This window comes from Papaver somniferum, chromosome 10, assembly GCF_003573695.1.
Source record: "Papaver somniferum cultivar HN1 chromosome 10, ASM357369v1, whole genome shotgun sequence".
Classification (NCBI taxonomy): domain Eukaryota; kingdom Viridiplantae; phylum Streptophyta; class Magnoliopsida; order Ranunculales; family Papaveraceae; genus Papaver; species Papaver somniferum.
The window spans coordinates 132,263,568-132,276,415 of NC_039367.1; positions in this window are offsets into that span (position 1 = coordinate 132,263,568).

Sequence of the window (12,848 nt, forward strand, 5' to 3'; positions counted from 1 at the left end):
GAAGATGGAAAGGTGATGAAGAGTTGGTCTTGAAAAAAAAAAAAAAAATAGGAGGGTTAATCCCTTTTATGCTAATTTTTACTTCCAAAACCTAATTTTCTAAGGATTTCCTTATTCGGCCCGGCCCGCGAATCCTAATCAACCACGGACTCGTCGTCCAAACCAGCAGTTCAACACCAATTTATGCTCATCAAACGACGCTCCAATCATTACATTGAATCCTTCATCAAGTCGTGGTTTTCTCATGCTCTCTAAATCCGGTAACGTCTCAACTTACGACTAAGTTCAATTACTGGTATTATTTATGGCCGGAAAATCACCATTTAATGCTGACTGAGGATCACAGCTTTCCTCAGTAAGCAGGGGACTTAATGTAGATGGTGGATTTTTGACAAGGGCTAAAATCGTAAACTCATAATTATATGAAGCTCTGATCCAGCAATCAGACGTGAGTATTGAGACACGGGTCTCTCATCGACTTATCAACGGAGAGTACTTTCTCTCAGAGTACATGTAGATATGTAGTCTCACGACTGGACAACGGCATATCTCATGAATACTGAATACTTTCAGTGATTATTTCTATATAGTATCACGAGATGGACGGCGCCTAGACAGCTTGTTCTGCTAGTATAGAGCGATAACGTCTTCAGGAACAAACAACGAGTTTACCCTAACTATATAAAGGATATGACTTACCGACAAGCTCATATCGGGATAATTAATGCTCCTAGACAGCTTGCTCTGCTAGTATAGAGCCACAAAGTTAATTATTCCTAATTACAATTGCTCCTATTCCATGGTCGAATCCACGACTGGTCCCATGGAATGGCAATAACAATTGCTCCTATTCCATGGTCGAATCCACGACTGGTCCCATGGAATGGCAATAACAATTTCTCATATTCCATGGTCGAATCTGCGACTGGTCCCACGGAATGGCAATAAACAATTGTTCTGATTCTATGATCGAATCCACGGCTTGATCTCATAGAATATCAATAACTATATTATCTTATTACTCCGATTTCATGATCGAATCCACAACTGGTCTCATAAATGGTAATAGATAAATCTTAATTACTCTGATTCTATGGTCGAATATACGATCCCATGGAATGGTAATGCTCACTTTATTATTCTGAATTCGTAGTCGAATCCTCAGCTGATCCTATAAATTAATAATAAACATCTTATTACTCAGTTTTGTGAATTATTCTCCACTGAATTCCACAATTAGTAATAAATAATCAACAACCGGGCGTCTGAGCTACCTCTAAGTAAGCCCCGATTCAAATGGTGAAAGTGTATTCAACGACGATACACTAACAGTCACCGCACGAACGAGTATTTCAAAATACAACGAAACGATGAACCTATGCAAAATAGGGAAGAAAATAATAAATAATTAAAAATATTGACCAAGGTGCTGTGAACACGGACACACGACCTACCGACCGTGTCGTGGTCAGTTCCACGCCAGTTTTATATTTTTAATACATTTTTATTATTTTCCATGACTTGATGAAAATTCTCTCATCTGATCAAATCTCCTTCGTCTCGAGGAAGCTCCTCGGTTTCATGGTACTTCCATAAATCCATAACAAATAATATAAAATTAAAGAAAGGAGTGTGGGGCGTGACCATTGGCCAACCGGCCATGCCTTGGTCACAGCCGGCCCCACACCCCACGGTTCCTTATTATTTTATTATTATTATTATTATTTCTCTAATTTGATGAAAAACTCCTTGATTTCATGGTATTTTTTTGCACAAATCATCATATAATAATAAAATAAAATAAAATTATGAAAACTTGTGGGATCGGGCCACTAGTTGGCCGGTCCCACACGCCCTTTGCTTTATTATTTTATTATTATTTATCCTATTTTTCCTTGAATTCATCAAATTCCTTGATTTTATGGTATTTCTCTCAAATTAGGAAAAAATTCTCTCAAATCATCAAAAATACCTAAAAATATTAAAAAATTATGAAAAACTCGTGGGACCGGTCCATAGCCGGACGACCATGCCTCCATGGTCCCACACGCCCGTGTTTTTATTATTTTAATATTTTGCTTCCACGAACTCATGAAAACTCCTTCAGTTCATGGAAAGTCCCTAAATTCATCAAATTTCTCAAAATTCATGAATTTTTCATAAAATCATAAAAATATTATAAAATTAAGGAAAAGGCACCACGGGACCATGGTCACGACCGACCGACCATGACTTGACCACGGAGGTCCCACGCCTCCTTATTCCTTATTTTATAATTATTTTTCATCATCTCATGGTGTTTTCCTCAGTTTCGCCGAAACCCTAATTTTGGCATATTTTCTCGAATGGATGCTCAATTGCACGCCAGAGAATATCAAAATTCTCAGGACTGAGACGCAGACGCCTTGGGGACACGAGCACGCTATCTTGACCGACCAAGATTGGCTCTTTGGCTCACGGAAGCCGGTCCCATCAATTTTCACAGTTTTGACCTAATTTGCACAATTGCTCGTATTAGGTCCAAAACTCTTCCAAACACTTTGGATTTTCATGAAGTGATCGTCAGGCGGTCACGTGACTACCCAGGGCCGATTTCATGACCCCATGGTCGGTCCCTCACTCCATCATAATTAATTAGGTTTTCTCACCTAAGGTTCAGACGAGCATTTTCGAATAAATGATCAAACCAGCATTTAATCATTCTTTCACCAACAAATCGTCAACTCTTCAGGAGTTATTTGTATTTTCTCACGTGAGCATATGGACACTGCATGGTTGATCCACGTTCCCATGTAGTCGCTCCCTCCTTCATCCCATAGTTAAAATTCTGACGAACCATGAATTGATCATCAATTGATCAAATTAGGGTTTCTGAATCCAAGGATCATCATTCCAGATTCCAACCTTAATAATTTTACGACGACCTCATGGTCATTAATCTTATTAATTATACTCGGTTCAACAACCAGTACTTTAATTAATATTTTGGTCATGCTGCCAATAATCCATCAGATGAGCAACACTTGCTCAGACGATCAAATATTCAACAATTCATCACATGAGAAACACTTGCTCAGATGATAAATATTTGCTCAAACCAAGGAATATTGGTTCAACAATCAATATTCAACGATCCATCAAATGAGAAATACTTGCTCACTTCATCGTAAGAACTATACCTCTGTCTCATGACATGTTCAATTCATGAGTTTCAGAACATCATGTTCAACTCAGCAACTACATGGACTCATCGTCCCATCAAACCACGAAGTCATCAATTGACTAAAAAATCACGAGACGTCAATCATGTCACTTTGGGGGATATCACTTAGGGTTTTGGTCTGGCGGTCTACGGCACGTGTGTTCAAACACACGATGGAATGTGAGCAAGTCGTGCAATCAGTTGAAGGAATTCACGAGGTAGTGGGTGGAAAATCGACCAAGTCTTCACACGTTGAGCAACTGGTTTCAAACACGATCTCCACTTCCCCACTCCTTGATTCCATCAACTGTCACACTTCATGAGATCATGGTGTCTACAATTCCAACAATATAAATAAGTCTCTGAATTATGATTGAATCATCATCATCAGTATCATCAATCTCACGTCAAACTGACAACACGAGATCATCAACTCATCAATTGAGCAACTACTCTCAATTGAGCAATTTCAATCATTCAGAGCTTATAATATTCAGAATTCACACACCCACAATCATTGATTACCATTGATTCCGCACATTTCTCAGCTTCCCTCCTACATATCAACCCATCCTCTCTTGTGACCGAATTTACTATGGAACGGTCATTGTCTTGATTTAGGCCGGAGTACTACAGATTGATCTCTCGAATCTAAAGCACCCCCTTTGGAGCGGCGCATCTGTGTGAGGTTTAACATTTCGCTCGGTTCGAGGAGTCTCATCCGTACGGTCGTCTCCTCAATTCCTTAAAAACCAGCAAGTCGTTTTTCCCCATCCACAAATTGGCGACCACAGTGGGAGATCATTCTCTCGGTTGCAATCTCACAAGATGGTTGATCTCAGGTCGGGTTCCGTTATGAATCCTAACACAAACCGTGCTAGCACTAGCAACAACAACAATCAGAATATCCTGGAGACAGTTCCGACCTCCAACACTGATGGTGGTGACATTACCCCTCCTCACGCCGAAGTTCATCCACTGTCCGGACGACACCCTGAAGAAGTCAGAGGAGATCCACCACCTACCATTGCTGATCTTATCAAAGCGCAGGAGACTCTTACAAAGAATCAGACTGACATGGCTGCTATACAGAAGGAGATGTGTAATTATCTCAAAACTCTTACTGAAAAGATGTCAGAGAAGACTCAAGAGAAGGGAAAGGAGAAGGATAAATCCTCAGACGACGATCCTGAAGTAATTCCAATCCATACAGTAGAAGACGACGAAGTCCACAAAACTGCTGCAGACAACTCATCAGCGAAGGGATCATCGAATTTCATCACTCGCGAGGATATGGAGCACCTTTTGGAGAACCGTGGAAAAGACAAAACATCGCATGTCCATCGTCATCAGCCTCCTTACCCTGCCGCTACGCAGAGGATTCCACTCCCCAAAGGTTACGTTTCTCCAACCTTCACCTTATATGATGGAACTGGCAATGCTCGGGAACATGTCTCTCGTTTTCTCAAAGCCCTGGGAGAACATGAACATAATCATGTCGTTCGTCTCAAGGAATTCTCAAAATCTATGAAAGGCAGAGCATACACCTGGTATAACAACATCGCACCAGGGACTATCAACAATTGGGGAGAAATGGTTAACGCATTCTACAGGAAATACTTCTTCGTGTCAGAACAAGTCACCCTCTCCGACCTTGGAAGGATATTTCAGAGGGTCAGTGAAAATCCAAATGATTATGTGAAAAGTTTCAGAGTCCAAGCCCTGGATTGTCATGACCCAAACGTCACGGAGCAACAACTGGTGGACTTGTGCATCAATGGCATGCTCCCGGTATACAGGGACTTGCTGGAAAACCTTCGATTCCAGACTTTCTCAGAGCTTCACGAAGCTGCGAATAGGTCGGCAACCACTGCACCCGCTCTTTTGTAAAGATCAAAGTCTACAAAGACTGAGGATTCAAAAGGCACTCGAGGAAGCAGGCGTTTGATCAACAAGCAGTACAACCTGCAACCTTAAACAAATACTATCGCGAAAGGGAGTAAGCGAAAAACAGAACCACAACACAAGCAAACTTCCTCCACCCCTTCAAAGGCACACAAGAAGGAGAATTCGAAAATCCCTCCTCAGCATACGGAAGATCCAGAAGCACCTGATTTTCCCAGTTCAATGGAAGAAGTTAATGAACTACTCGATGCCTGGATTCAAGATGGTGCAATCAAATTGACTTATGTCAAAAAGGAACCAACTGAAGAGGCCATGGAAAATCCTCGATATTGCCGCTTCCATAGATACGTCAGCCATCCCACAAGTGATTGCAAAATTTTGAAGCGCATATTCATAGAAAAGGTCGAATCATGAGAGCTCAACCTGGGGACTGAGGGAGTGCACAAAAAACCCCTCCCAGACAGAACTTTTACCATCTCTGAAACTCCTGTCAAGGAAGCGGTCCAATCTCTGATCAAACATGTCTGCGAGTTATTGTATCTTTCGAAAGCTCAAAGGAAAGACATGTTTGCTGCACTGAACCACATCGTGTCCGAAAGACGTCTGCTGATCCAAGAAACCACCACCGAACCTTCAGCCACCGACAAAGAAATGTATGATTGGGGACTGCTCACCACAGTGCACATTAAAGGAAATGAGTTCAAAAGGGCGTTCGTCGATGTTGGTACCGCTGTCAACATCATCCCTTTGAAAACTCTCAGAGCTGCCGGTATTACTCGACAGGAAGCCACCCACGCTCCTATAGCAATTAGGGACCAAGAAAGAATCTCCAGAGACGCATACGTCTTCATCACTCTCAAAGTTACGGAAACATTGATCTGCACTGAGGCCAAGTTTTTCATAATCCGGGAAGACCCTGGATACGACATGGTCCTTGGAAGAACTTGGATTCATGCCGGAAGGATAACGATGCCTTCAACACATCTTGTCATCGACAAGGATTCTGAGTCGGAAGACGAAGCAGGGGACGCACCACCGTTTGAGCATCTGGAAGAAGTAAAAACTCTGATGGGACTTACGCAGGAAATTGGAGAAAATCCGCACACCTTTGTCAGAAGGTTTCGAGCTCAGGAAAGTACGCTACTATGGTCCAGGGAATTCTCCCCATGAACAATTTAGCAGTCATCAAAAGCTATGAGTGGGTAACTTCACTTCAGCAATATTACACTCAATGGTTGGGTTCAGAACTTCTTCAAATCGGTCACTCCATCGAGAGGTTTATTGCTGAAGACCTGGCTAAGCATGATCAACACTATGATGGATACTCTCTTACGCGCGAGTGTCCATATGTGCCACAATCATGGAATTCTGTCAAACAGGAAATTCCGAATCAGCGGAAGATATTCAAGGCACGATCGACCAAGCCTAACAAGTTTCATGAAGGGGACCTGGTTCTCAAAGCAGTTCAGCGCGGTCTTCATTCTACAAGGAACTCCAATTGGGAAAGACCATTCATGGTCGCTAAGTCCGTGGCCGGAGGATACTACAAATTGATCAACATAGATGGCAGAACCCTACCAGTAATTCACGAAAATTGGCTCAAGGCGTTTATCTGAAATTATTGGACATTTAAGGTATCGGGCGTTCGAAGCATTCATGGCGTTTGGATTTAACATTTAGGATTTTCTTTCATTTGTATTTAAATTCCTCAAAAACATTTGCAATACTTGCAATCAGTTCAGCAATTTAGCAAAATTCAGTTCATATTTCGTAAAAGAAAATCTCTATCAAATCTACAAGAAAATATTTAACCATCAGTCAATCCAAAACCATCTAAATATCAACACCCAAATATAAACCTCACATCTCTCAGAAGTTCAGAAGTTCAAGAGATCAGCAAGAAAAGGCTTTCGCTCATCAACATCTTTTAATATTTGCAAAGCCGCCCTCTCCTTGTTCAACTCCTCGGCCAGCTTGGCAATCTTGTCCTCATTCTCCTTCACAGCATCATTAGGAAAGGGCCAAGTCTTTCTGAATTCTCCAAGTTAAACTCCCAATCAAAGAGTATATCTGGAGTCACGGTATTCCTGGGTCTCGTATGCATATCACTCACGACACGCAAGATAACGCATACTTGCATTGTTAAAGCATAAACACGCCCAGGGTTCCTGTCAACGATCATGTGACCAAACTTCTTCCATATCGTCTCGTACAAGCGTGCATATCCAATGGGAACGCTGAATCCATCGACCAGTTCATGATACGGGAGTGAAGTGTTAAAGGGAGGATCGAAAGCAACCCCTGCAGTTGGATATTCATACACTATTATACGGTTCTCAGTCACTGGAGCGGCTTCCACGACCAAAGCAACAATTCCTTCGGTATCCTCCACTGCTATCTCGGTTTCTTCTATCATTGAGGCAACAACCATCTGTTTTTCCATAACATCGGAAGCGACCTTCTCATGGCCTCGAAGTGCAGGGATGGCTGTCTCTTCATCAATAACTTCGGAAGGGTTGGAGTTATCATCATTGGCTCGATTATCCTCAACTTCGGTATTTAGCACCTAATACGAAGATTACATGAGGTTAGAGTCACGAAGCCAAAGGATATTATGAAACACAGTATACCTGCAAGGAAATATCATCAAAGTTCATCATACTACATTCAAGGAACGAGCAAATAACATGAAAGTCATGAAAACACATTTTACGATGAGTCCGTCTGAAGAAACTGAACTCTGCCCTGTACTAAGAGACGAACTGAGAGCAATCTACAAGGAATCTGAGGATGGGTCATATGCTATTCTCTTTGTATGGATGTCCACTATGACATTTGAAAATTTCATGACAATCCGATGAACGAGCGAGTAGATGTGGTCAAAATATCAAGTGATGCGCAATCTGAAAAAGTTCTGCAAGTCTCCTGGAATTTTACTATTTCGCCCTTTTCAGTCTCTGAACGTGCTCAAAACTTAAAAGCTTCTTCTAGAAAGCTTGGAAATTTTCCGGGATTGAATTTGCACATGCAGATCATCAAAATCCGACTCCGGACGAAGATTCTACAACGTTTCTACTAAAAAGCAGGGTTCTGAATTTTCTGATGACGAAATTCGACTAAGTTTTCATATATTCACATGGGTTCTCATTCATTCATTCACAAGTCAGCACTTTTATGCTTCTATGAATAATATAAATGATATATTCTTACTTGAGGAGTCTCCAAAGTGTCCAAGGGGTTGGAATTGTCCACATCAACGACAAGAGGAACATCACTTCCATCCGGCTCCGAATCTTGGGAATTACCTCCATTCCCATTCCCAGAGGATGATTGAGTTCAGGAATTCTCCATGACGACATCCTCCTGTACACGTCCTTTACAATCAATATTTTCATCTATGAAGCACCACATTTGAACATGTAAAGAAATACTTACAGTTTCTTCGTCACTCAAATCAGCGATTGCTTGTTCAGTAGCAGAAAATTGAAGAACTTCAAGACTTGATGGAGTAAAATTCTGCAACAAAATTAACAACATTGGCTTCATGATTCTAATGTTAATAGCAAAAAAGTCACGGTGAGAAATATTGGGAACTCACCAAAGAACGAACTGGGGACTTCACGGTATTAGGTAACAGCTTATAACTTTTGTTCCTTCATTCTCCGCCGTGAACAACTTCTCCAATATCTAAAAAATCTGCATGGATTCGAGGTCTTACGCTACGACCGTCTTGTAAAGAATTCAATAACATCATCAGAATACAGTTACCATGGTTTCATAAAAGACATGTGGAGAATCTTACTTGAGAACATCCTGGAGATAATTTTCGTTTATCACCGGAAAGGTACTTCAGTCTTGGTCGACCAGAGATCATCTCAGCAGACGGAGGAATCTTCACTAGAGGCTTACTAACTGTCACGAATTCATGCAACCTCTCAAATTGTTGATGCTATAATTCTATATAACCTGGGATTACATATGCAAATCTATCAGAACCAGGAAACCAGTAACTACTCCCTTCCACGTGAGTGTGATCTAAACGAGACGCAAGCTGATCAACTGATGGTTTCCTTCTCCGGGTAGTTGGAACACATTGATCCATACCCATTTGTCGAGTCGCCCTATCAATCTTGTATTCTTCTACGGCACACTCTCCATGCATAACGGATAACAAGTAACCAGGAGTACAGCTCAACATGAAGGATCTCTCAATCTTCATGAAGCCATTCGACACGCTGGAATCTAACACCAAGGAGTCTAAGTTAGAATACAAGGAACCCAGGAATAAGCTACCTATTGGGAGTTTCTTACCTTGAGCCATCTTAATAGCAAAAGGGATTACGAAAGGCTTCAACAAATGTCCACTGTCTTCGAATATGTCTCTGGATAACCATAAGCATAAGAAAGCGGCAATAGGTAACATACCCGGTGATGGGACTATCAGAAACTTCATCTTTTGGCTACCAACGTGTCAACCAATGGGCACAACAACCTTTACTACCAGACGCCTTGTTCACTTCTTCCATCGCAGCTGTCAGAGTGTCAAAAACCACTTTTTCCTCATCCGAAATACCTCCAGAGAAATTACCTGTAATCGGGAGATGCATCAAAGCAGCCACATCTTCTAAGGTAACAGTAAATTCTCCCCATCTACATATGAACGTGTGAGCGGGAACACACCAACGAGCCAGCAAAGCCACGATACTTTTCACATTATGATTAATAGACAAGTCTCCAGAAGCTTGAATAACTCTCGTCACTTGTGCCCGGTTGAGCATATCCCTAACATGAGGGAAGCCAAACATATGCCTCACCCATCCAGAATTTTTTTCCAAAGGGAGAAGAGAAAGCTTAAAATCTATGGTCGATGCAAGGAAAAGCCCTCGTTCGAGACAAAGACGTATTACCATCTTCGGGGTCACCAATTTCTTCTGGGTCACAGTCCTAGGGTTGATCAGAAGACGATATACTGGGGATTTGAGATATGCTTCAGCTCCTTTTGGATCCTCCTCAAAGAATGCGTCGTCTATATTCGGAATGTTCTTCACTCCAGTGGCATCCTCCTCTTCTTCACCAATGGAGGTCTCGTCCATGCATGCATCATCCCTGGAGATGTCATCATCAGTATGCGATTCGTCCCTTGAAGTATCGTTGGCTGGGGAATTGGTCATTTTGCTAAAAATAACTGCAAAGTCCACATTACATTCTACTTCAGTATGTTGTCCAGACACGAATCAAGGAAATACGGCAAAAATGGTAACTCTTAACTCTTACCTTTTGTACTTCCACTAAAAATAGTGATAGTAACGGTAGAGTTAACACCTCAAAATCGTTCATCTCTTCGAAAACTGCAAAAACGAACGAAACTTTATTAATTTCGAAACTGATTTTTCATAAAATCACGGACACAGTTTTCATAATGTGAACATTCACACAACTGACCTATGAAGTTTACAACAATAAAGTATTTCTTCACAAATATATTGTCTATCTTCAAAGGTTCCTCAAAACCCACGTTTCTGATTTTTCAAAAAAAACAGCAATTAATACAACATTGCTTACATAAATTCTCAAGGATTTTATCTAATGAAAACAAATTCATGAAAATAAAATATACCATCGTATTTTGCACAATATATGTCACGGATGCATATAAAAAAAACTATTTTCCTTCGTATCGTCGCTATTTGTCTTTAAAACGAAGGTTTATTTCAAAAATATTGTGAAAGCTCATATCTCATACATATGATAAAGTTTTGTATTTACATGAAAGCTCATAAGCAAAATTTTATCACTGGACACAAGTTCATCATATGAATTTTCTTTCGAGTCGTCGTAATTTGTCTTTAAAACGAAGGATTATTTCGATTTCGTGAAAATTTACTCCTTTTATTGTAAAACCGTGGTACACATGAAATCTCATACACTAAGTTTTATCATTGGACCTAAGTTCATATATTAAAAAAAAATCTCTCCTAAATCAGGGATTATAGTTAGTTTTCAAAACTAACGATCGAACGAACATACGTTTCAAAAACGAGATTTTTTAATAAAACTCACACTAATATATACACATGTATATAATTTCATCTTGATCAAGGAATGAACAATTCATGAAGGTCATAGAATCAGCAAACATCAAAAAAAAAAAACGTAATTGGGAGCGCCGACCGGAAATTGGCCGACGGCGGCAACGACTGGCAGCGGCAGGTGGATCAGGCGGCGGCGAAAATTCAACTTCTCCTGCTCGTGAAGATGGAAAGGTGATGAAGAGTTGGTCGTGAAAAAAAAAAAATAGGAGGTTTAATCCCTTTTATGCTAATTTTTACTTCCAAAACCTAATTTTCTAAGGATTTCCTTATTCGGCCCGGCCCGCGAATCCTAATCAACCAAGGACTCGTCGTCCAAACCAGCGGTTCAACACCAATTTATGCTCATCAAACGACGTTCCAATCATGACATTGAAGCCTTCATCAAGTCGTGGTTTGCTCATGCTCTCTAAATCCGGTAACGTCTCAACTTACGACTAAGTTCAATTACTGGTATTATTTATGGCCGGAAAATCACCATTTAACGCTGACTGGGGAACACATCTTTCCTCAGTAAGCAGGGGACTTAATGTAGATGGTGGATTTTCAACAAGGGATAAAATCGTAAACTCATAATTATACGAAGCTCTGATCCAGCAATCAGACGTGAGTATTGAGACACGGGTCTCTCATCGAATTCTCAATGGAGAGTACTTTCTCTCAGAGTACATGTAGATATGTAATCTCACGACTGGACAACGGCATATCTCATGAATACTGAATACTTTCAGTGATTATTTCTATATAGTATCACGAGATGGACGGCTCCTAGACTGCTTTCTCGGCTAGTATAGAGCGATAACGTCTTCAGGAACAAACAACGATTTTACCCTGACTATATAAAGGATATGACTTACCGACAAGCTCATATCGGGATAATTAATGCTCCTAGACAGCTTGCTCTGCTAGTATAGAGCCACAAAGTTAATTATTCCTAATTACAATTGCTCCTATTCCATGGTCGAATCCACGACTAGTCCCATGGAATGGCAATAACAATTGTTCCTATTCCATGGTCGAATCCACGACTGGTCCCATGGAATGGCAATAACAATTGCTCCTATTCCATGGTAGAATCTGCGACTGGTCCCACGGAATGGCAATAAACAATTGTTCTGATTCTATGATCGAATCCACGGCTTGATCTCATAGAATAGCAATAACTATATTATCTCATTACTCTGATTTCATGATCGAATCCACAACTGGTCTCATAAATGGTAATAGATAAATCTTAATTACTCTGATTCTATGGTCGAATCTACGATCCCATGGAATGGTAATGCTCATTTTATTATTCTGAATTTGTAGTCGAATCCTCAGCTGATCCTATGAATTAATAATAAACATCTTATTACTCAGTTTTGTGAATTATTCTCCACTGAATTCCACAATTAGTAATAAATAATCAACAACCGGGCGTCTGAGCTACCTCTAAGTAAACCTCGATTCAAATGGTGAAAGTGTATTCAACGACGATACACTAACAGTCACCGCACGAACGAGTATTTGAAAATATAACGAAACGATGAACCTATGCAAAATAGGGAAGAAAATAATAAATAATTAAAAATATTAAAAATATTGACCAAGGTGCTGGGAACACGGACACACGACATATCGACCGTGCCGTGGTCAGTTCCACGCCAGTT